Source organism: Somniosus microcephalus, unplaced genomic scaffold (genome assembly GCF_052327205.1).
Source record: "Somniosus microcephalus isolate GS21.2 unplaced genomic scaffold, FLI_Smic_1.0 scaffold90, whole genome shotgun sequence".
NCBI lineage: Eukaryota > Metazoa > Chordata > Chondrichthyes > Squaliformes > Somniosidae > Somniosus > Somniosus microcephalus.
Genome location: NW_028225277.1, coordinates 392,054 through 414,454, shown reverse-complemented (window position 1 = coordinate 414,454; position 22,401 = coordinate 392,054). Strand labels below are relative to the sequence as shown.

General features: G+C 44.1%; 4 non-coding genes across 4 annotated transcripts; all 4 read left to right on the top strand.

Moving 5' to 3' along the window:
- The first annotated feature begins 521 nt into the window (after positions 1-521).
- Positions 522-594, top strand: trnag-ucc (transfer RNA glycine (anticodon UCC)). The gene has a single exon. It is a non-coding gene; the product is annotated as a tRNA-Gly (tRNA).
- Positions 595-2,857: 2,263 nt separating this feature from the next.
- On the top strand, positions 2,858-2,931 carry trnav-uac (transfer RNA valine (anticodon UAC)). The gene has a single exon. It is a non-coding gene; the product is annotated as a tRNA-Val (tRNA).
- Positions 2,932-5,193: 2,262 nt separating this feature from the next.
- Positions 5,194-5,269, top strand: trnag-ucc (transfer RNA glycine (anticodon UCC)). The gene has a single exon. It is a non-coding gene; the product is annotated as a tRNA-Gly (tRNA).
- A 16,841-nt stretch (positions 5,270-22,110) lies between these two features.
- On the top strand, positions 22,111-22,182 carry trnaq-uug (transfer RNA glutamine (anticodon UUG)). The gene has a single exon. It is a non-coding gene; the product is annotated as a tRNA-Gln (tRNA).
- The last annotated feature ends 219 nt before the right edge of the window (positions 22,183-22,401 follow it).

Below are 22,401 nucleotides of genomic sequence, written 5' to 3'. Positions count from 1 at the left end.
TAATTGCTTATGAAAGCAGAAATCTGGGGCATCTTTTTAAAAAATAAACAGGATTGGTCAATGCACAGCATAAACTGCTGGCGAATGTAACTTTTCCGCCAGCAGTCGAACCGGGTATTTGTCGCTTCTGACGTGAACGTGACAACCGCTACACTACGAAAAACTCTGCGTCACTGCTCGCAGAGAATAGAATCAGTAGTGAACAAAACATCACACGGTGCTCATTTTCAGATACAATGCAGTCAACGTTTACATCAAGTGAAATAACTTTTTAGTGAAATGATGTGGAAGTATGTGTTACTCGTATTTGTCCCTCTAATTAAATGTTGTGGCGTTTGACTCCCGTTCATGTCTGTTCTTCCTCTGTTGATAAAGAAAGGAGGGCATTCGTTGACCAGACTGCACTGCGGCTGATTTTGTGAGCTCATCCTTTATATTGAGTGATGCTGTTTAAGGTGAACCAATCAGCACAGAGGGTGGTCACTGGTCAGTTCCCCTGTGTTGACCGTATTTGCACAGCGGTTCCCGTAGTGTAGTGGTTATCACGTTCGCTTTCCAAGCGAAAAGTCCCCGGTTCGAGCCCGGGCGGGAGCATTATGTTTAAACTTGCTGTGGATGAAAGGCCAGCGGGTTTTGTTCCAAATGAGAAAAGAAAATTGCTGTAAATCTGAAATCGAAACGGAAAATGCTGGAAATTATCAGGAGGTCAGTCAGTAATGTGGAAAAAAATACATAGTGAACCTTTCAGGTCAATTAACCATCGTTAGAACTGGGAACGGAAGAGATGTATGGTGAGATTATTCTCTTGTCAATAGGGCTAAGCGGCTTCCCTCTTATTCTTTAATTTTTCTTTATTTCGCTTCACTAATCAGATACATTTGAGTGAGCGAAAACTGACCCACAGTGAGGCTCATTTCATCTTTTGTTCCCTTTTAATCCCTGGAATCTCTGATGCCCTGAAGTTCAGAAATGTAATTCATTAATCTGCAGGGTGGCCGTCAGTAAGAAAACTTTTCTGTCTGGATCCGGGAGAGGAGCGCGTTTAGGCTCAAGATTGCTGCTACTGTCGATAGATTTTTGTGGATAAGGTTATTAAGGGTTACGGAAAAAAAGCGGGTAAATGAAGTGTTGATACAGCCCAGTCCTGATCTAATTGAATGGCGCAACAGGCTCGACGGGCTGAATGGCCTATTCCTATGGAGTCGATGCAGTGCACCCGAGTGCTGGAGTGTTTCCAGTGTGTAGTGGTTATCGCATTCCGCTAACACACGAAAACTCAACGGTTTGAAAGTGGGTGGAGGCAATTTAATGCCGTTTCTCCATTCAAGTTTATTAAATATGAAAATTGGAATAATTTGCATGCTTGGTTCAGTGTAAATAAAATACGCATTGACAGGCGACTTGTACCTTTCAAATGGCAGCGTTACAGTGAGTGAAGTAATTCTCAATGATATTTCCCATATAGGACACAGATAGCGGGACTTTAAGGAGGATTTGGGGAAAGTTGGCGCTGATTTAGAGAATCTCCCCTCGCGTGTCGCGGACTAAAGAGGTCGGTCATATTTTATTTAAAAATTGAGGCTGAGAAGTTTATCATTGGGAATGTGGAAGCAGAACAATAAAGATTAATAGGAAAACACAAGGTCAGCGACAGGATTCAAATTGGAGTTTCAATCGTTCCAACTGTGTGTCCTTTCAATAAGTAATATAAAAGCGCGTCTGTAAAAATGTCCGCACCATGTTATGATTCAGGAAACTGAGACGGGAGTAGAAATGGAGAAATAAAAGCACATGGATATGGAGAAGAGGAAGAGAGAAGGGGCAAATACTGTTTCCACGCAGAACTAATGCCGGGACTCCTCTGCTGCGCCTGGGGCGGCCTCCTGCAGCCCGGATACATTAACGTCCTAACAGCTCATTAACTGTAGGAGTGGGATCGGGCGGCGCTTCAGAAGACAGGTCGAAAAGGCAAAGACACTGTCTCGATCTCAGGTGCTCTGATCATGAAGAATAGCCACACACACAAATTCTTTTATCAATGGTTAGATCCTCACTCGGCTAGGTTTGAACCAGCGTTCTCGGGGTCCGATTTTCACTTCGGTGGTTGTTTAAATTTCCGAGAAGTCCGCGGTTCAAATCACAAAGGAGCGCTCGTTTTGCCGCCACTATTGGAAGTTGAATCTTTTGCAATCACCATTAAATAACCGATTACCATAATTTACAGAATGAAAGAAAGGCGAAACACACTTCAATAACGCATTTTACGCTTTGTAAGTAATGAACTGTTTACCATATTTCATTTTGCAGATTTCATTTTAGGAACCTCGTTTAAAATCTTAATTGCTTATGAAAGCAGAAATCTGGGGCATCTTTTTAAAAAATTAACAGGATTGGTCAATGCACAGCATAAACTGCTGGCGAATGTAACTTTTCCGCCAGCAGTCGAACCGGGTATTTGTCGCTTCTGACGTGAACGTGACAACCGCTACACTACGAAAAACTCTGCGTCACTGCTCGCAGAGAATAGAATCAGTAGTGAACAAAACATCACACGGTGCTCATTTTCAGATACAATGCAGTCAACGTTTACATCAAGTGAAATAACTTTTTAGTGAAATGATGTTAAGTATGTGTTACTCGTATTTGTGCCTCTAATTAAATGTTGTGGCGTTTGACTCCTGTTCATGTCTGTTCTTCCTCTGTTGATAAAGAAAGGAGGGCATTCGTTGACCAGACTGCACTGCGGCTGATTTTGTGAGCTCATCCTTTATATTGAGTGATGCTGTTTAAGGTGAACCAATCAGCACAGATGGTGGTCACTGGTCAGTTCCCCTGTGTTGACCTTATTGGCACAGCAGTTCCCGTAGTGTAGTGGTTATCACTGTTCGCTTTACACGCGAAAGGTCCCCGGTTCGAGCCCGGGCGGGAGCATTATGTTTAAACTTGCTGTGGATGAAAGGCCAGCGGGTTTTGTTCCAAATGAGAAAAGAAAATTGCTGTAAATCTGAAATCGAAACGGAAAATGCTGGAAATTATCAGGAGGTCAGTCAGTAATGTGGAAAAAAATACATAGTGAACCTTTCAGGTCAATTAACCATCGTTAGAACTGGGAACGGAAGAGATGTACGGTGAGATTATTCTCTTGTCAATAGGGCTAAGCGGCTTCCCTCTTATTCTTTAATTTTTCTTTATTTCGCTTCACTAATCAGATACATTTGAGTGAGCGAAAACTGACCCACAGTGAGGCTCATTTCATCTTTTGTTCCCTTTTAATCCCTGGAATCTCTGATGCCCTGAAGTTCAGAAATGTAATTCATTAATCTGCAGGGTGGCCGTCAGTAAGAAAACTTTTCTGTCTGGATCCGGGAGAGGAGCGCGTTTAGGCTCAAGATTGCTGCTACTGTCGATAGATTTTTGTGGATAAGGTTATTAAGGGTTACGGAAAAAAAGCGGGTATATGAAGTGTTGATACAGCCCAGTCCTGATCTAATTGAATGGCGCAACAGGCTCGAGGGGCTGAATGGCCTCCTCCTGTGGAGTCGATGCAGTGCACCCGAGTGCTGGAGTGTTTCCGGTGTGTAGTGGTTATCGCATTCCGCTAACACACGAAAACTCAACGGTTTGAAAGTGGGTGGAGGCAATTTAATGCCGTTTCTCCATTCAAGTTTATTAAATATGAAAATTGGAATAATTTGCATGCTTGGTTCAGTGTAAATAAAATACGCATTGACAGGCGACTTATACCTTTCAAATGGCAGCGTTTACAGTGAGTGAAGTAATTCTCAATGATATTTCCCATATAGGACACAGATAGCGGGACTTTAAGGAGGATTTGGGGAAAGTTGGCGCTGATTTAGAGAATCTCCCCTCGCGTGTCTCGGACTAAAGAGGTCGGTCATATTTTATTTAAAAATTGAGGCTGAGAAGTTTCTCATTGAGAATGTGGAAGCAGAACAATAAAGATTAATAGGAAAACACAAGGTCAGCGACAGGATTCAAATTGGAGTTTCAATCGTTCCAGCTGTGTGTCCTTTCAATAAGTAATATAAAAGCGCGCCTGTAAAAATGTCCGTACCATGTTATGATTCAGGAAACTGAGACGGGAGTAGAAATGGAGAAATAAAAGCACATGGATATGGAGAAGAGGAAGAGAGAAGGGGCAAATACTGTTTCCACGCAGAACTAATGCCGGGACTCCTCTGCTGCGCCTGGGGCGGCCTCCTGCAGCCCGGATACATTAACGTCCTAACAGCTCATTAACTGTAGGAGTGGGACCGGGCGGCGCTTCAGAAGACAGGTCGAAAAGGCAAAGACACTGTCTCGATCTCAGGTGCTCTGATCATGAAGAATAGCCACACACACAAATTCTTTTATCAATGGTTAGATCCTCACTCGGCTAGGTTTGAACCAGCGTTCTCGGGGTCCGATTTTCACTTCGGTGGCTGTTTAAATTTCCGAGAAGTCCGCGGTTCAAATCACAAAGGAGCGCTCGTTTTGCCGCCACTATTGGAAGTTGAATCTTTTGCAATCACCATTAAATAACCGATTACCATAATTTACAAAATGAAAGAAAGGCGAAACACACTTCAATAACGCATTTTACGCTTTGTAAGTAATGAACTGTTTACCATATTTCATTTTGCAGATTGCATTTTAGGAACCTCGTTTAAAATCTTAATTGCTTATGAAAGCCGAAATCTGGGGCATCTTTTTTAAAAATAAACAGGATTGGTCAATGCACAGCATAAACTGCTGGCGAATGTAACTTTTCCGCCAGCAGTCGAACCGGGTATTTGTCGCTTCTGACGTGAACGTGACAACCGCTACACTACGATAAACTCTGCGTCACTGCTCGCAGAGAATAGAATCAGTAGTGAACAAAACATCACACGGTGCTCATTTTCAGATACAATGCAGTCAACGTTTACATCAAGTGAAATAACTTTTTAGTGAAATGATGTGGAAGTATGTGTTACTCGTATTTGTCCCTCTAATTAAATGTTGTGGCGTTTGACTCCCGTTCATGTCTGTTCTTCCTCTGTTGATAAAGAAAGGAGGGCATTCGTTGACCAGACTGCACTGCGGCTGATTTTGTGAGCTCATCCTTTATATTGAGTGATGCTGTTTAAGGTGAACCAATCAGCACAGAGGGTGGTCACTGGTCAGTTCCCCTGTGTTGACCGTATTTGCACAGCGGTTCCCGTAGTGTAGTGGTTATCACGTTCGCTTTCCACGCGAAAAGTCCCCGGTTCGAGCCCGGGCGGGCGCATTATGTTTAAACTTGCTGTGGATGAAAGGCAAGCGGGTTTTGTTCCAAATGAGAAAAGAAAATTGCTGTAAATCTGAAATCGAAACGGAAAATGCTGGAAATTATCAGGAGGTCAGTCAGTAATGTGGAAAAAAATACATAGTGAACCTTTCAGGTCAATTAACCATCGTTAGAACTGGGAACGGAAGAGATGTATGGTGAGATTATTCTCTTGTCAATAGGGCTAAGCGGCTTCCCTCTTATTCTTTAATTTTTCTTTATTTCGCTTCACTAATCAGATACATTTGAGTGAGCGAAAACTGACCCACAGTGAGGCTCATTTCATCTTTTGTTCCCTTTTAATCCCTGGAATCTCTGATGCCCTGAAGTTCAGAAATGTAATTCATTAATCTGCAGGGTGGCCGTCAGTAAGAAAACTTTTCTGTCTGGATCCGGGAGAGGAGCGCGTTTAGGCTCAAGATTGCTGCTACTGTCGATAGATTTTTGTGGATAAGGTTATTAAGGGTTACGGAAAAAAAGCGGGTAAATGAAGTGTTGATACAGCCCAGTCCTGATCTAATTGAATGGCGCAACAGGCTCGACGGGCTGAATGGCCTATTCCTATGGAGTCGATGCAGTGCACCCGAGTGCTGGAGTGTTTCCAGTGTGTAGTGGTTATCGCATTCCGCTAACACACGAAAACTCAACGGTTTGAAAGTGGGTGGAGGCAATTTAATGCCGTTTCTCCATTCAAGTTTATTAAATATGAAAATTGGAATAATTTGCATGCTTGGTTCAGTGTAAATAAAATACGCATTGACAGGCGACTTATACCTTTCAAATGGCAGCGTTACAGTGAGTGAAGTAATTCTCAATGATATTTCCCATATAGGACACAGATAGCGGGACTTTAAGGAGGATTTGGGGAAAGTTGGCGCTGATTTAGAGAATCTCCCCTCGCGTGTCGCGGACTAAAGAGGTCGGTCATATTTTATTTAAAAATTGAGGCTGAGAAGTTTATCATTGAGAATGTGGAAGCAGAACAATAAAGATTAATAGGAAAACACAAGGTCAGCGACAGGATTCAAATTGGAGTTTCAATCGTTCCAACTGTGTGTCCTTTCAATAAGTAATATAAAAGCGCGTCTGTAAAAATGTCCGTACCATGTTATGATTCAGGAAACTGAGACGGGAGTAGAAATGGAGAAATAAAAGCACATGGATATGGAGAAGAGGAAGAGAGAAGGGGCAAATACTGTTTCCACGCAGAACTAATGCCGGGACTCCTCTGCTGCGCCTGGGGCGGCCTCCTGCAGCCCGGAAACATTAACGTCCTAACAGCTCATTAACTGTAGGAGTGGGATCGGGCGGCGCTTCAGAAGACAGGTCGAAAAGGCAAAGACACTGTCTCGATCTCAGGTGCTCTGATCATGAAGAATAGCCACACACACAAATTCTTTTATCAATGGTTAGATCCTCACTCGGCTAGGTTTGAACCAGCGTTCTCGGGGTCCGATTTTCACTTCGGTGGCTGTTTAAATTTCCGAGAAGTCCGCGGTTCAAATCACAAAGGAGCGTTCGTTTTGCCGCCACTATTGGAAGTTGAATCTTTTGCAATCACCATTAAATAACCGATTACCATAATTTACAGAATGAAAGAAAGGCGAAACACACTTCAATAACGCATTTTACGCTTTGTAAGTAATGAACTGTTTACCATATTTCATTTTGCAGATTGCATTTTAGGAACCTCGTTTAAAATCTTAATTGCTTATGAAAGCAGAAATCTGGGGCATCTTTTTAAAAAATTAACAGGATTGGTCAATGCACAGCATAAACTGCTGGCGAATGTAACTTTTCCGCCAGCAGTCGAACCGGGTATTTGTCGCTTCTGACGTGAACGTGACAACCGCTACACTACGAAAAACTCTGCGTCACTGCTCGCAGAGAATAGAATCAATAGTGAACAAAACATCACACGGTGCTCATTTTCAGATACAATGCAGTCAACGTTTACATCGAAGTGAAATAATTTTTTTGTGAAATGATGTGGAAGTATGTGTTACTCGTATTTGTGCCTCTAATTAAATGTTGTGGCGTCTGACTCCCATTCATGTCTGTTCTTCCTCTGTTGATAAAGAAAGGAGGGCATTCGTTGACCAGACTGCACTGCGGCTGATATTTTTGAGCGCTTCCTTTATATTGAGTGATGATGTTTAAGGTGAACCAATCAGCACAGAGGGGGTTCACTGGTCAGTTCCCCTGTGTTGAAGCGGTGCGCAAAGCGGTTCCTGTAGTGAAATGGATATCACGTTCGGTTTACACGTGAAAAATTCCCGCCTCGATCCCGGGTGGGAACATTATTGATTAAACTTGCTATATAGCGACTTTCACGACCTCAGAAAGTTCCAAAGCGCTTTACAGTTAATTAAGCACTTTTTGAAGTGTAGTCAGATGCTGTGCATCGGCGCTGATGAGGTCGGCGGGGAGGCAGCAGAAGCAGCGACGGAGGCCACGACGACCCGCTGTAGCACGGCGGCTGGCAGCTCCTCAGCGGGAGGCTCGGAGGTCGAACCGGTAGGAGGGGAGGTGGCCAGCGGACCAAGGGTGGGAAAAGCAGGCCCTGGAAGGTCGGACACCGCGGGAGGCTTGGAGGTCAGACCGGGTAGAAGGAGAGCCAGGGAGAAGCAGGCCCCGTGACGTCGGTACGGCGGCTGAAGATTGTCGGGCAGGAATGCGGGAAAGGCGGAGCGGGGCGAGAGCGGACCCTATTGTGATGGCACCGATAAAGATGGTTGCCGTCCTTGCGGGCTCCGTGCGTACCAGGCAGCTAGGTGTCCTTTGCTGCTTGGTGCGCTCGGCTCGTTAAGAAAAAAGCATTTCACTGATTGGATTTCACTTGCTTTATTTGGTTATGTGACAAATAAAATTGAAATTGAAATTGAAATTGGATGAACAACCAGCTGGTTCATTCCAAATGACAGAAGAAAGTTATTGCAAATTCTCATGAGTTCAGGCAGTATCTGTGGATAAAGAAACAGAGTGTACGTTTCAAGTCAAGTACCCTTCTATAGAACTGGGAACTGAGAGAGATGTATGGGTAGTTTATTCTCTTGTTAATAGGGCTACAGCGGCTTTTTAATTGTTCTTTATTTAACTTCACTAATCAGATACCTTTGAGTGAGAGTAAAGTGATCCACAGTGAGGCCCATTTCATCCTTTGTTCCCTTTTAAGCCCTGGAATCTCTGAAGCCCTGAAGTTCAGAAATGTAATTCATTGATCTGCAGGGTGGCCGTCAGTAACAAGCCTTTTCTCGCTGGATCCGGGAGTGCAGCTGTTTTCAGGCTCAAGATTGCCGCTAGTGTCGATAGATTTTTGTTGGGTAAGGTGATTACGGGTTACGGAAACAAAGTGCGTAGATGGAGTGAAGAAACAGACGAGACCGAATCTAATTGAATGCCGGAGCAGGCTCGAGGGGCTGAATGGACTCTTCCTGTTCCTATGGAGTCGCTGCAATGGAATGCACCGAGTGCTGGAGGATTTCTGGTGTGTGGTGGTTATCTCATTCCACCAGCACACGGAATCTCAACGGTTCGAAAGTGGGTGGAAGCAATTTAATACCTTTTCCCCATTCAAGATTAGTAAATATGAAAACTGGAATAATTTGCATATTTGTTAATATAAATAAAATGGGCATTATCAGGTGAATTATGCCATTCAAATGGCAGCGTTACAGTGCGTGAAGTCATTCTCAATGATATTTCCCATATAGTACACAGTTTGGCTTACGGTACTGTAAGGAGGATTTGGGGAAATGTGTCACTGATTTAGGGAATCTCCCGCTCGCGTGTCACTATTTGAAGCGGTGGGACTTACGCCTTTGTCATTAAGAATTTGGACGCAGAACAACACAGATTAATCAGAAAACACAGGGGCAGCGACAGGATTCAAAATATTTGTTTCAATCGGTCCGTCTGGGTGTCCTTTCAATAAGTAACAAAGTAAGTGCGTCTCCAAAAATGACAACACCGTGTTATGATTCAGGAAACTGAGACAGGGGGAATAACTATAGAAATCAAAACACAAGGATATAGAGAAGAGGATGAGAGTAGGGAAAAATATTGTTTCCTCGCAGAACTAATGCAGAGACTCCACTGCTGCGCCTAGGGTGGCCTCCTGCAGCCCGGATACATTAACGTCCTAACAGCTCATTTAGAATAGCCACTTATTAAATAGTTTTACAATGGTTACCTCCTCACTCGGCTAGGTTTGAACTGGCGTTCTCGGTGTCCGATTTTCGCTTCGGTGGTTGTTTAAATTTCCGAGAAATCCCCAGTTCAAATCACAAACGAGCCCTTATTTTGCCGCCACTATTGGACTTGCAGTTGACTTTTTTACCATCACCATTAAATAAACGATTACCATAATTTACAGAATGAAAGAAAGGCGAAACACACTTCAATAACGCATTTTGCCCTTTGTAATTGATGATCTGTTACCCATATCTCATTTTACACAACTTATTTTGGTAGGCTTGTTTAAAATTCTCATTGCTTATGAAAGCAGAAATCTGGGGCAACTTTTGTTAAAATTAACAGGACTGGTCACTGCACAGAATAAAATCCTGAGAAATGGAATGTTTCCGCTGGGCTCGAATCAGGGACCTTTCATGTGTAAGGGAAACGTGATAACCGCTGCACTACGGAAACCTCTGTTTCACTGCTCATAGAGAATAGAATCAATCGTGAACAAAATATCTCAAGATGCTCATTTTCAGATTCAACGCAGTCAGCTTCTACACCAAGTGAAAGATTTTTTCAGTGAAACGATTTGGGAGTCTGTGTTACTCGTATTTGTGCCTTTATTAAAGTTTGTTGGATCTGATTCTCGTACATGTCGCTTCTTCCTCTGTTGAATAAGAAAGGAGGGCTGACGTTGACCAGACTGCACTGCGCCTGTTATTTGGGAGCTCATCCTTTATGGAAAGAATAGTGTGAATTGTCATCAGGTATATCAGTTTTAACTTTTATTTTAAAGTTTCACACCTTCCAGGGGAGGGTTATCTGCTGATCTGCCTCATTGTCGATCCATCTGTTCACATCACAACATTCTTCCTTCAGATTCAGCTTCAACAGCGTCACCCATGTCTGGGGCGGTAATCCAGTCGGGGCAATTGGAAAAGGAACGGAAGGCTAAGAGCATAAAGAAAGTGAAAGTCAAGCCGCTGCTTAAATTAAAGCAAACTACTGTGGATGCTGGAAATCCAAATAAAAACAGAAAAACCTGGAAAACGCTCAGCAGGTAAGGGCAGCTTCTGTGGAGAGCGAAACCGAGTTCACCTTTAAGGTCGTTGACCTTTCGTCAGAAATGGAATAAGCTAGAGATTTAACATTTTATAAGGCAGTGCAGACCCGAGGAAAAGTGTGCGGGTGAGGAAATTATAGGAATCTGTGATTGGGTGGAGGGGCAGGAGTGAATAAACGACAAAATGGATGATGGTGCAAAGCAAAATGTGGTGGTAGTGGGAGAGATAAAGGTTAAATTGGAACGTTACCCAGGAGCTGGGTTCGAACCTACAGCAGACACATGCCCATTGGATTTTACAGTTCAACGCCTTAAACAATCGGCCATTCTAGCAGCCGAAGCATATTTCAAATACTTTTAGTTCAATGTTAATACGGGTGTAGGTGACAGATCTGTTTCTGTGTTCTGGCAGGGATCATGGAATCAAACGTTGATAAACCTACGTAGCATTAGCAGTTGCAGTGAAAAAGTCATGGAAATCTCGAAACGGTTATGTTAGTTTTTCAAAGGCATAGTTCCATTAAACAAACAAGACACGGGCACAGTGTGAGGAAGAAAGGGAGAGACCATTCGATAGGAGAGCAAGAGGGAATAAAAGATGGGCCAGTAGAGAAAGACGGACACGCAGAGACAGAAAGACAGAGAGATAGACCTAGACAGAGAGGTATTGAGACTGAACGAGAGAGCGACAGGGAGAGAGAAATACGAAGAGAAAGAAACAGAGGGAGAAACAGAGAATGAGAGAGAGAAATTATCAGAGAAAAATGGAGGCAGTGTGCGAAGTAACGAGGGACAGAAAAAGTAAAACAACAACGCGAGTAGAAAAATCACTCTCAGTTTAAAATGCAATTTTCCCCGTGCAAGTGGATGAATAGCAAATATTAAACCTGCAGCCGACAACTTTACAGACAATAGACGCACAAGACGGCGGATGCTGGAAATCCGAAACAAAAACAGAAAATCTCGGAAATGCTCAGCAGGTCAGGCAGCATCTGTGGAGAGAGAAACACAGTTAATGGTTCAGGCTGATGTCCTGTCATCCTGCGCTAGTTGGGTAGGATTGATTGGGGAAAGTCACTCAAAGGGTTGACGGTGGATCGGCAATGCAAAACATTCAAAGGTCGCATGGATGAACTACAGAATTTGTTCATCCCAGTTTGGCATAAAAATAAAACAAAAAAGGTGACTCAACCGTGGCTAAAAAGGGAAATTAAGGATAGCATAATATCCAAGGAGAGGACATACTGGCCAGAAAAAGCAGTAAACCTGAGGATTGGGAGCAGTTTAGGATTCAACAAAGGAGGACAAAGGGATTCATTAAGAGGGGGAAGATAGAGTATGAGAGTAAGCTTATATGGGAACATAAAAACTGACTGTAAAAGCTTTTAAAGACATGTGAAGAGAAAAAGATTAGTGAAGTCAAGCGTAAGTCCCTTGTAGTCAGAATCAGGGGAATTTATAATGGGGAACAAAGAAATGGCAGAACAATTAAATACATACTTTGGTTCTGTCTTCACAAAGGAGGACACAAATAATCTCCCAAAGCTGTCGGGGAACATATGGTCTAATGAAAGGGAGGCACTGATAGAAATCAGTATTTGTAGGGAAATGATGTTAGAGAAATTGACGGGATTGAAGGCCGATAAATCCCCAGGGCCTGCTAATCTACATTCTAGGGTACTTAAGGAACTGGCCCTAGAAATTATAGATGCATTGCTGTTCATCTTCCAAAATTCGATAGACTCTTGAACAGCACCCATGGATTGGAGGTTATGTAATGTTACCCCACTGTTCAAAATATGTGGTAGAGAGAAAACGGGGAGTAAGCCTGACATCGGTATTTGGGAAAGTGCTAGAGTCCATTTTAAAAGATGAACTAGCAGAGCACTTGTAAAACAGTGACCGGATCGGAGAAAGTCAACATGGATTTACAAAAGGTAATTCATGCTTGACTAATCCACTGGAATTTTTTGAGGATGTAACAGGTGGATGTGGTGTATTTGGATTTCAGAAGGCTTTCGATAAGGTCCCGCATAAGAGATTAGCGTGTAAAGTTAAGGCACATGTGGTTGGGGGGCAAGGTATTGACTTGGATAGAGAACTGGTTGGCAGACAGAAAGCAAAGAGTTGGAATAAACGTCTCTTTTTACAAGTGGCAGGCAGTGACTAGTGGGGTACCACAGGGATCAGTCCTTGGACTCCAGCTATTCACAATATATATTAATGATCTGGGTGAGAGAACTGGATGTAATATCTACAAGTTTGCAGACGACACAAAGCTGGGTGGGCGTGTGTGTTGTGAGGAGGATGCTGAGAAACTCCAGTATGAATGGGAAGGTTGGGTGATTGGGCAGAAGCATGGCAGATGCAAAATAACGTGAATAAAAGCGAGGTTATCCACTTTGGTGTCAAAAACAAGAAGGCAGATTATTATCTGAATGGCAATAGATTGGGAGAAGGGGAAGTGCAATGAGGCCTGGGCGTTCTAGTGCACCAGTCGCTGAAGGTAAGCATGCAGATGCAGCAGCTGGTTAAGAAGGCAAATGGTATGTTGGCCTTCGTAGCGAGAGAACATAATAACATAAGAACATAAGAAATAGTAGCAGGAGTAGGCCAATCGGCCCCTCGAGCCTGCTCCACCATTCAATAAGATCATGGCTGATCTGATCCTAACCTCAAATCTTCTATCACTCTGCATCCACCCGAACCCATGTGATCTCCTGGGAGAGGCGAAAAACCAGATAAAGACCCAATGGCAAATTTGGGAGAAAAAAATCTGGGAAATTCCTCTCCGACCCATCTAGGCAATCGAAATTCTTCCAGGAGATCACTGTCCCTATATTTTCTACAGTACTTACCTTCTGTAAAGGCGATCTCCACCCCAGCCAGGAACAGGAATAAAACTATCTCCTGAAATCTAACACAGAATTAGAACACAGTAGGAGCAGAACCAAGCTACACGGCCCTTGGGCCCACTCCACTACCCACAGGGCCATGACCATTCCGAACCTAGACTCATGTCCAATTTCCTGCCCGCTCCCCGTAACCCTTAATTCCCTTTACTTCTAGGAAACTATCTATTTCTGTTTTAAATTTATTTAATGATGTAGCTTCCACAGCCTTCTGGGGCAGCAAATTCCACAAACCCGCCACCCTCTGAGTGAAGATGTTTCTCCTCATCTCAGTTTTGAAAGAGCAGCCCCTTATTTTAAGATTATGGTCCCTAGTTCTAGTTTCACCCTTCATTGCGAACATCCTCACCGCATCCACCCGATCAAGCCCCTTCACAATCTTATATGTTTCAATAAGATCGCCTCTCATTCTTCTGAACTCCAATGAGTAGAGTCCCAATCTACTCAACCTCTCCTCATATGACCACCCCCTCATCCCCGGGATTAACCGAGTGAACCTTCTTTGTACTGACTCGAGAGCAAGTATGACTTTTCTTAAGTATGGACACCAAAACTGTATGCAGTATTCCAGGTGCGGTCTCACCAATACCTTCGAGAGATCGATAGATTTTTGAATATTAAAGGATTCAATGAAAGTGCAGGAAAGTGGAGATGAGGTAGAAGATCAGCCATGTTCTTATTGAATGGCGGAGCAGGTTTGAAGGGCCAAATGGACTACTCCTGCTCCTATTTCTCATGTTCTTATATGTAAATCACAGCTGACCTTCTGGATCCGGCTCTAGCCGCCCGCTGCAGGTTCGAGTCCGGTTGTGGTGACAGCGGCTCAGGGTCGCGCTGGCTGGTTTTATATCAGGACAGTGTTTGAGAGAGGGGCTGTTCAGCAGTGGTGTGATGATTTTCAGAATGAAGTTTGTTAGAATAAAGAGCTCTTTTTCTGTTACTTTCGATTTATGCTGTGCCAAGTTGTATATATGAACCGTTAACAGTGTTTAAGAGATGTGCATTGTTCAATGTTTGTGCAGTAACTCTGTCACGAAGTGGGAACCTGAAAGCCAATTCCCCAGTCTGGGCTTGAACCTATCCAAAAGGCACTTTGTGGCCGGTTACCTCCGCTATTGAGAGCGTGGGTTCGATCACCGGAGGGGCCATCAGAAAATTTTCATAATTTTATGGATTTTCATAATATTTGAAATATAAAATTTATAAGGGAACAAATCCAAACCGTATCTCACGGGGGAATTATTTGGATGAATATCCATTTCACCTTTGACACCAGGGTGGAGAGACACATAGACCATAGAATCATAGATTGATACGGCACAGAAGGAGGCCATTCGGCCCATCAAGTCTGCACTGTTACATTGAAAGAGCTCTCCAATTAATCCCACTCACCTGCTCTTTCCCCACAGCCTTCCAAACTTCTCCTTATCAATATTCCCCTTTTGAAAGTTACTATTGAATCTGCTTCCACCGCCCATTCAGGCAGCGCATTCCCAATCAGAATAACTCACAGCGTAAAAAAGTGCTCCTCACCTCCCCTCTGGTTCTTTTGCCAGTTATCCTCAATTTATGTCCTCTGGTTACCGACCCTCCTGCCACTGGAAACAGTGTCTCCTGATTTACTCTATCAAAACCCCTTGAAATTTTGAAAACCTCTATTAAACTTCCTCTTAACCTTCTGAGGAAAACAATCCCAGCGTCTCCAGTCTCTCCACATAACTGAAGTCTCTCATCCCTGGGACCAATCTGAGACTTCAAACCGAGGTTCTTGCTCTCTGCGTCTGTTCCTCTCTCTCTGTCTCTCCCTCTGTCTATTGCTCTTTCTATGCCCGTCTATTTATCACTCTGTTCACAGCTGTACTGTTGCTCTGACAGATTCTGTATATGTTAAGATAGTTGTGTGGTATGTCACGCGTGAGACCGGTGGTTCCATTTTTGACAGGGCAGTTGATTTTTAACATCCCCAATTATAAACTTTTGGACATCACCTTAAAATGCTCCTTTTTGAACAGAAAAAAAAAACGAAATGAATTTTTAAAGATGTACTGGCATATGAAGAAATGTATAACAATTTCCTGCAACCTTTCCTCGTTAGTATAGTTTCCCTTTCCCTTTTGTGTGGGGCATGGAGGAGCGAGAGAGTGACAGACCAAATGAGATTAACAAGGTTACGCACAAATCGCAGGGGTTTGGGACTAAGCACGACTTCTCTTTCAAAGATACAGCACAGGCTCGTCGGGCCGAATGGCCTCCCAATGTAATGCAAGCCTCCATCAATCAATGAAACTCAGATGGATATCTGAGACATACACACACAAAGAGACACATGTCTGTGTCTGTGTGTGTTTGAGCATTTGTCTCAAACACTGCATAACTACTTCCTCTACCACGTCCTTGACAGTATAGCGGTGAGTATTCAATTCCCCAACAGCTTCTCTCTGTATGTTTCATAGAAACATAGAAGATAGTAGCAGGAGTAGGCCATTCGGCCTCTCGAACCCTCTCCACCATTTAATGAGATCATGGCTGATCACCAAAATTCCGTACCCTGTCCCTGCTTTCTCCCCATATCCCTTGATCCCTTTAGCCTCAAGAAATATATCCAACTCCTTCTTGAATATATTTAATGAATGGGCCTCAACTGCCCCGTGTGGCAGAGAATTCCACAGGTTCACCACTCTCTGGGTGAAGAAATTCCTTCTCATCTCAGTCCTAATTGACTTACCCCTTACGCTTAGTCTATGACCCATGGTTTTGGAATCCCCCGCCATCAGGAACATCCTTCCTGCATCTAGTTTGTCTAGTCCTGTTAGAATTTTATCAGTTTCAATGCGATCCCCTCTCATTCTTCTTAACTCTAGCGAATTTAAGCCTAATCAACCCAATCTCTCATACGACTTCCCTGCTATCCCAGGTATCAGTCTGGTGAATCGTTGCTGCACTCTCCATGGCAAGAACATCCTTCCTCAGATAAGGTGACCAAAGCGGCACACAATACTCAAGGTTTTTCTCTCTGTCTCTGAGAAAACCAAAGACGGAAATAGATTTCAAGTGGATGCCTACCCACACTTGGTGCTGTGGTTTCGCGAACATGTATTCTGTATTCTCACCTAAAAATGTCATTTTGTACCAAAAGTTTGCCTGGCGTGGAAGTGATCTGAATTTCACAAAATTCACTTCCATGCCTTCTGCACAATGCCTGCTGTTTCAAAGTCATCAGGAAATTACTAGACCTTTCTATCAACATTTGGAACAGGACACTTTACATGTTGCCTACACTTGACTGCAGCTCACAGTGTCAGAACAGTCACAGTTATCAATAGTCTTCTATGTATCTTCTTTCCCACAACATCTCCCTAACAAACCTAGATTGTCACAGCACGGCTATCAATCAATTTATTGCCAGTGAGAAAAATGCAACATTTGAAGCTTAGCAACGTGTGCAAGACTGGAATCAGAGAGTGCCTGGGCAGTGATAATGTAAACTGAGCATTAAGATATTCATTAGGCCTGAGCCCTTCCTGTATTGCTCAGTAGCCCGCTGAGTGAGGAACTGAGAGACCACAGGCCGGGCATCGAGCCTGGGCATATTCAGTTCTGTGTGGGGCTCAGCACCATACCTGCTGCTGAAGATTGAACCTGACATCATTTCAGCTTGGTTCATGATCAGTGAGTCAAAACAGGACAGAAGGAGGCCATTCGGCCCATCGAGTGCGTGCCGGCTCTCTGTCGAGCAACCCAGTCAGTCCCATTCCCCGCTGGCTCCCCGTAGCCCTGCAAGTTTATTCCCTCTAGTGCCTATCCAGTCTCCCCTGGAAAACTTTGAGTGACTCCGGTTCCACCACTTCGGGGCGGAAACATTTTGTAAAATATTCCCCATTAAAAATGAATAAACATGAAAAAGTTAATTAATTTTGTGGTTAACAATGAATAAAATAAAATCTCTTAAAACACGTATATTTTCTCTGTGCAATTCTGGGCCATCAGCAGCAGCAGAATTACATTCAACCACAATCTCGTCGGGCGTATCCTTCACTCTACCATTACCCTCAAGCCAGGGGACCAAACCTGGTTCAGTGAGATGTGAGATGAGAGGCCAGGAGCGGCACCAGGCGCACCTAAAAATGAGACCATTCCAAAGTGGTGAAACTGGATATGGAACCAAGGCGGGCCAATGCAGCTGAGATACAGATTATCCAGGATCTAATTGAATGACGGAACAGGGCTGAGGGGCTGAATGGCCTCCTCATGTTCCTATTAGTCTGTCACCATTAAGAAAATGTTACGGAATGGCTTTCTCAGATCCCAGTGGATGATCTCATACTCACCGACATTGTACCCAGTGCTACAGTTCATCCCATGATCTTGCAGCCAAAATATACATTTTGAAAACCTGGAAAAGGTTAACGCACCGTCCCTGGGTGGGTTGGAACGACCAACTTTTCTGCTAACAGCTGAACGCGCTAACCGATTGCGCTACAGAGACTGGCTGAAATATTGATTACAACATATACTAAAGCCGGCGTTTACCGAGATAAAACCTCAGGTCACAGAGAGCAAGATAGCAACTGTCCAGTCTCTGTTTACTTGTGCAAATTAAATAAATGTAACCTTCATTGTCGGAGGGACTGAAGTTGTCATTTCAATGTTTTAAGCTGATTTCACAGGCGATCCCCAGCTCTGAATCCCCCAGCAGTGAATTCAACGAGAGTTTGATATAAATGAGATTCAACATTTGTATCCGAACATTACTCCTTGATTCGGGACTCTGATCTCTCTTCAGCATCTCGCTGCTGAAGATTGAATTTGATATAATTTCACCTTTTCTCGTGATCAGTGCGGCTCAGTGAGACTTCGGCCCGTCTCTCCCTTCACAGCCCACCAGTGCGGGGAAAAGCACAGGGAATTTTACACATGTGTTGTGCTCTGTAACTTTATTTGAACATGTCATTGCATTTCACGCTGTGTCCAACACGGTGAGGTCCCCGTGCTGTGTCAGCTTTGTATCTTTATCAACACTCCAGCTTTACATTAACACAACCTGAGCTACGAGATCTGGTCGGGTCACATTGCCCGAAGTGAGGAATGAGTGAGAGGGGCAATTCCTCCCGGGGTTAGAAAATCCTCCGAAAGACAGAATATTTAACTTGATGTGAAGCCGGAATAGCTCAGTTGGGACAGCGTTAGATTCTAAAGGTCCCGGGTTTCGGCAATTTTTAGTTATATTTTCCTCCTTCACTGTAAGAGGAGCGAATCAGGAGAGATTTTCCTCTCCGGGACACGCGTCTCCTGAAGGAATGGGAGTGCAACCATATCTGACCCGCTGGATCCTACTCCAACCGTTCGCTGCGGGTTCGAATCCAGGCGAGGTCCCGCCGGCTGTTTTTATACCGGGACTGAGGGAGGGACTGTTCAGCGGTGCTGCGATAATAATTTTTGGAATGAGGTTTGTTAGATTAAAGAGCTCTTTTACTGTTACTTTCGATTTACACTCTGCCCAGTTGTATATAGGAACAATGTTTAAGCGATGTGGTGTGTTCACTTTTTGTGCCGTAACTCGGTCACCCAGTGCGAGCCTGAAAGACAATCTTCGAACCTGGCCAACGGGAGCATTGTGGCCGATTAGTCTCAGTTGGTGTACGAGCGTGGTGTTAATTAACGGCAACGTCGCAGGTTCGATCCCCGTGCGGGCCATCGGATTACTTTCATAATTTAACGCTTTTCCCGCACGTTTAAAATACAAACTTTATAAGGAAGCCGATGCACACAGAATCTCACGGGGGATTTATTTGGATTAACATCCATTGCACCTTTGCCACCGGGGCATGAGAGACACATCTTTCTGTTTATTTGTCTTTCTGAGTTTGCTGATGAACGTTGAAAAGGCGGCCTGTTCCCGATAATGGTCACAGAAATCACAGAAATCACAGAAACCCCACAGTGCAGATAGAGGCCATTTCGGCCCATCGAGCCTGCACCGACACATATCCCACGCGATCCCCGTCACCAACACATACCCCACCCTATCCCCGTAACCCCACGTATTTAATCCCCCTAACACTAAGGGTCAATTTATCATAGCCAATCAACCTAACCCGCACATCTTTGGTCACAAGCAGGTAAGAGACAGACAGAGCGCCTCTGACCCCACGAGATGGGCGAAAGGCATCAGGACAAATGCATCAATGAATTGTTCGCCCAGCACCGAGAGAGACAACATCCAGAGAAAAACACAGGAGGAAATCGATTTCAAGTGGATGCCTACCCGCACTTGGTGCCGTTCTTTCGCGAACACGTCTTTTGTGTGTTCGTCTATAAAATGTCATTTTGTACAAACAGTTTGCCTGGCGCGAAAGAGTTAAAAAGGGGACTTAGACTGAAATGGACGGGGTTGCTGCGGTGGGTGAAATATGGCGACGATCTATGGTTATTAGCCAAGGCGACGCTGCAGGATCCTTTAAAGATCTCCCGCTGATCCACTGAAACCAGTGGAATGTGTAGCTTTGAGAGGGGCTTTCTGCACCGTCAGGGCAGGAAACGGGAGTGAGGGAGGGACACTGTCGGTGTCTTTGCTGAGTGTGTGTCTGTGCAGAATTGGACAGAGAAAATGGACGGGTTCTTTGAGATTTTTAACTTTATTGAAATGTAACCACATAATATCTTCCATTTTCTTATATTAATTGAATTTTAAAGGGGAAGATTTTCAAAACGTGATAACCACTACACTACGGGAATCTCTGCCGCAATTAGTTGCAGCAAGAACATCACAGAAGAGAACTGCGATCTGCAAATGCAGGTCCGGGATTAACTTTTGTATTAATACACGTTATTATTTGATTTTCACAAAACTCATTAAACTCTGTAAAAAGATGGACAATTCTTCTAATTGAAGAATCAACTTTCTGTTTCAGACTGAAGGAAATCCAAACATGGTCACTGAGTGACAGGAAAAACTTTCACAAGAGTTCTGCCTTTTGCTTGTGAAGAATTTTCAACAGGAGTTGATTAAAACTGTTCAGTGTTTATCACACCGGGAATCTGCTGCAGCCGTTGTTCAGTTTAAGAGGAACCGACAATTGTCGCCGCTTTTACACAGGGGAAGAAACTCACCCCTGGAGGTTCACCTGGAGCAAGATCCAAAATCATTCATCCCGCCCTGGAGCGGAATCGGGGGCATTTCGGGTGTAAGGCGAGCGTGATAATTGCTGCAGTCCCGAAATCTCTGCTCAGTTTGTCAGCCGCAAGTCAGAAGGATGTGTTAAGGGAGAAGGTGACCCGCTGACTCACCTCTCTCTGCACTGATTGAGATTGTGTCGCTTCTCCGTCAAACAACATCACTTCTGTCCCACACTAAAAACTCTCAATTCTTCTCCTCCGCTCGCTTTCTATTCAAGTAATTGGACAATGAATCAGTAATAAGGTTCCCTCGGGCTTTTGCTGGTGGATTTACTGATAAACCGGGGAATTGAGAGGAAACTGGAGCACAGGCAGGGTCCTTGCGACAGACCAGTCCGGCTAGCCCAGTCGGTGGAGTGTCGGATACTTCATCCCCAGGGTGGGGAGTTTGTGTTTTAAATTTTTGGGCTCATTTTAAAGCCGATTTCCAGCTCGGTCAATGAGTGTTTCATATAAATGCGGCTCAACAAAATAAGAAAATCTCTCCTTGATTCCGGAATCTTGTCTCTCTCCAGCCGCTCGCTGCTAAAGATTGAACTGACTTTAATTTCACCTTGGCTCGGGGTCAGTGCGGCTCAGTGGGACTTCGGCCCGTCTCTCCCTTCACAACCCATCAGGGCCGAGAAAACAACGGGGAATTTTACACACGTGTTGTGTTCTGTAACTTTTTATAAACACTTCAGTGTATTTCAATCTGTGTCCAAGACTGTGAGGTCTCCCCTGGTGTGTCAGCTTCCGGTGTTTATAAACACTTCAGATTTCCTGATAATGTTGTTGAATCACATTTATTGAAAGAGTCATTGATCGAGAGGTGCCGGGGGATTTAGAGCTGGGGATCGCCTGTGAAACCAGCCCAATAATTAGAAACACAAACCGCCCCTGAGATTAAGAGTCTCAGGCTCTACCGACTGAGCTAGCCGGGCCGGTCTGACCCCGCGCACTGCTTGTGTTACAAACCATGAACCAGTTTCCCCTCAATTCCCAGCTTTACCAGTAAATCGGCCAACAAAAGCCCGAGAGAACCTTATTACTGATACTTTATCCAATCACTTTAATATGTGTTTTCTGGTCAGCAACACTTCTGCCGCTGGAAAATGTTCTCCTTGTTTACTTTATTAAAACCCTTCATGATATTCAACACGTCGACAAAATCTCCCCTTATCTTCTCTGCTCTGAGGAGAACAACCTCTTCTTCTCCACTACTCCACGGAACTGAAGTCCCGCATCCGTCCTAAAGCGCAGTGCCCGAATTACACACAATACTCCAAAGGTTTGGTATGACTTCCTTCCTTTTGCCCTCTATGCCTCTGTTTATAAAGCCCAGGATCCCGTTTGCTTTTCCAACACAAGACAAAATGCTGCGGATGATGTAAGTTTGAAATAAAAACAGAATTTGCTGAAAATACTCAGCAGCTGTGAATGGCAGGTGAGTCGGAAAAAAGCGAATTGGCTTCGAGCTAGTGTGTCAGGGTTCCATGGTGTAATGGTGAGCACTCTGGACTTTGAATCCAGCGATCCGAGTTCAAATCTCGGTGGAACTTGGTTCCCTCTTGTCCCAGCTGTCGTGAAAGTAATTTTGATGGCAGCTGTGTGATTGGCTGCTCAGCAGCGGGAAAGTGTCGAAGCTGAAAGTCTGAATGAGAAAAGGCCGGGCAAAAATGTAATGGTGAAGTTAAAATTGTCCAGTCCTTTCAATATTGCTGCTGGACGGGATTTGCAAGTAGCCTTGAGAGGGCAGTGATGTATCGCCATTGCGGTGC